This window comes from Phaenicophaeus curvirostris (assembly GCF_032191515.1).
Source record: "Phaenicophaeus curvirostris isolate KB17595 chromosome W unlocalized genomic scaffold, BPBGC_Pcur_1.0 scaffold_35, whole genome shotgun sequence".
Lineage (NCBI taxonomy): Eukaryota > Metazoa > Chordata > Aves > Cuculiformes > Cuculidae > Phaenicophaeus > Phaenicophaeus curvirostris.
Genome location: NW_027206664.1, coordinates 3406892 through 3410538, shown reverse-complemented (window position 1 = coordinate 3410538; position 3647 = coordinate 3406892).

The window sequence follows — 3647 nt, the reverse complement described above, 5'->3', positions numbered from 1 at the left end:
CCTCTCTGCTGTATTATACTACCTGCAGACATCTGGTAAGTTGAAGTCTCCCACAAGGATAAGGGCTAGCGATCATGAGACTTTCCCCAGTTGCTTGTAGAATAACTTGTCAGCCTCCTCATCCTGGCTGGGCGGCTTATAGTAGACTCCTACCACAAAATCTGCCTTATTAGGTGCACCTCTGAATTTCATCCATAGAAATTCAACCCTATCATCACCGTCAATGAGTTCGAGGCCATCAAAACTCTCTCTAACATAGAGGGCTACCCCACCACCTCTCCTTCCTTGCCTATCCCACCTGAAGAGTCTGTAGCCTTCCATAGCAGCACTCCAGTTACGTGAGTCAACCCACATCTCCATGATGGCAATTATATCATAGTCCTCCTGCCTTACAATAACTCCTAGCTCCTCTTGTTTGTCGCCCATGCTGCATGTATTGGTGTAGATGCACTTCAGTTGGGCTGTTGATCCCGTTATGCTCCTAAGGGGAACAGTCTTAATTCCTAAGCAACTACTCACTGAATTATCTAACCCTTCTGTGGTGCCATTTGAGGTGCTATCCCTCACTTCCTGTGAGGTGGCAGACCAAGGGTCCTTGCCAGCACACTATCCCACAGAATCTGGAGTGCCATTCCCAGACTTTTTTCAATCAAGCCTGGATATGTCCCCTTCCCTCTTCACATTTTACAGCAATCCTTTCTGAAAAATTTTGTCCGTATCCCAAGATGGCTTCACTATTCATAAGACTTTCGCATTTGCACCTCCTCAACTGCAATACCACACTGATGCAAAAATATTGGTTCCAGACGTGAAATAAAGCTACTGAGCAATGGATACCCAGCTATCTCAGTAGACTTTGCTATATAAGTGGCAGGGAGATGATATAAAAGCTTATCCTTAAGAAGAAATAATCAGCAACAAGCGAGATGAATTTAGTCAAGCTTTAATCTGTATCAGTCACATCAAGAAATCTCATTCACAATCCCATGCTTCCTGGCATCAGATTTTTCTAATGTTAGCCTTTACCTATGTAAAGCAAAGCCTCAGCTACCTAGGACTGAAGGGAAAACCGAACTCAAAGATGCAATTCCTAAAAATACCTCTTTGGGGAAATAAAAACTAACTGGACAGAGTTCAGTTTTTCCTTCTCAAGTCTAAATGTTGTTGATGCCATAGCCTCATGCCAGCTCCATTCTGCATGGAATATGAGACACTTTGCCTTCCTCACCCCATTCTTCCTCTTAATCTCCGTCCCTCTTATCTACTTTTCTCTTCAGCTGCTTTGTTGAGATATGGGAAGCAGTAGAAAGAGGGGACAGGGAGCAAGGGGGCACAACATTTGAGACCCATCTTGTAGAGGAACGATAGGATAAGCCTTATCCCGTAAACTAGGAATTACTACACATTGGGTAGGACCAAAAAGACTTTTCAAGTGTTTAATATCCAAATGTGCTCTATATCACAGAATGCTGATTATTGAGGGAGGAAGTAACACAAGGAAATAAGCTGCATGTCAAACAATGAAGCACAAAGACTAGAATGCAGAAAGCATACAACTACAGGTTTTGGAAGAGATGAAAGAAAGTCTATCCAAACTCCTTAAGGCAAAGATTCATGGAAGAGAACAGGATCCACAACATAAGCCTGCAATGAAATTTCACACAATTCAGGAATGAGTTAACAAGTACAATCCACACCCCAGATATATTTGACTGGTACTGGGGTAGTGCTGGAACTTATTTTTATCCTGCTATATTGACACTTCAAGTATGCAGGTAAAGCTCTTCCAGCAGATTCTTGAAATATGTGGAGAAAGATTGCTTTGCAATTGTGACACTATATTACACTAAGCTCTGATTACTTTTCTGACTGAAAACGTATTTAAATTGGAAAAAGCAGATCAAGAGAGTTTAATATTTCAGAAATTAAGTAGAAAGAAAATAAACACATTGCTGGAACCATCCTGGAACAGACAGGCCTGATGTTCCCAGAAAAGCAATTGACAGTTGCATCATGCATGTATGTGTATAGACATATATAAGTAAAGCAATGGGTCAATGGGAACTCAACTAATGCCGACAGCTGACTATGCATTTAACAACAGCAAAAGCCTATCTCCGTAAGTTTATAAAGACTAAACATTTTCCATGGACATAAAAGACAACAAGACACATATAAATACATCAAAGCAAAAGCAATGTCACTCTCATAGCTGCATTCAAAAGACTGTAATGAAGACAACCGGTACTGCCTCTGCTTCGGCGTTCACACAAATTGAGAAAGAGTACTAGGCCAGAAAAAGAAAGAAAAATTTATGACAGACATATTCATGACTTCCTAGAATACTTACAAATCCTAATGATTCAGAGATTGCTATTTCTTGTTTCCAAGCTGTCCCACTGTATAAAGTGAGTAACAGTAATCTTGATGAAAGAACCACAGTGAGAATGCACAATTATTTCAAAGCACTACACACTACCAGTAGTGGCAAGCATCCTGCCAGCAACCAAAGAGTGGTTTCAGACGGTCTATTTCAAAAGTATTTTTTTCATCACTTGGATGACAGAATAACACTTCTGTAAAATTTATAGGACAGAGCAAAATCAGAAGCAAGAACATTAAGCACATACCTCTGTCTTACTACTTCTAGCACAAAAAAATATAATCCATTTTAATGTCCTGATAAAGGCAATCTTAATTCAACAACAGCGATGACAACTTTTCCAGGCACATACTTCTCTAATAATGTGACTGCCTGTTCAAAAGAACAGCAAAGAACATACTTTTGTTGACGATGGCGGAGTAGGAAAATTAAGCCAGGCTGGAACAAAGTCATGCTGTGCCATTTAGGTCCAGTCTCTCTGAATCAATGAAACAAGGCTTCAGCATCTCACGTCAAGTCCCTGTAACTGGGAAAAAGAAAAAAAACCAAACCAAGAAATAATTACTTTTCAGATGCTTATCTTATAAGAGGATTATACTTGTGGTGTTTTGATCATTATTTCCCTTCTGTTTGCTGGTATTTTCTGACACGGATCCATTTTTAGAATCTAACTAGCATTATCTCATTTAAAGCAGCATATCTGCATTTTTATTACCGAAGTGTCACACTAATCAAATATATCACAGGTATCATGAAAATACAACTGTAACATTCACTTCTTTATTTCCAGTTATAAATGGGATGAAGCATCTTGTGTAAGGTCTGAGCAGAAAGCTGTAACAAAATTAGCTTGTTGAAATGTTTTCCAGTACTATCTAGAATGGATTGTAGGAGCTATTTCATTAGTTTCCTAGAAGCAGCTGATTTTTCAAATTAGTCCCTAAAAATTAATCTTGGAGACCATATTAATAAAGAGACCTCCTTAATAAAGAACTAGATACTCAGGACCACCACAAGACCCATATTTTCTCTAGATTAAATGGAAACAGTGTTCACATGTTCAGAAATACTGTCAAAATCCAGTAAATTTCTCTAGTTTGAAAAGGGGTAAGAGGAGATAATGGCTTACGATAAAATGCAAGAGTACTTTTTCTACCCCATGCTCTCTCCACACGTGGGAAAGCATCTCTCAGCAAGCAAGAGAATGCAAGATAAGTCAGTTGCTAAGGGGAGCTGCTCTGGAGCCAGCCTGATCCACAGTGGA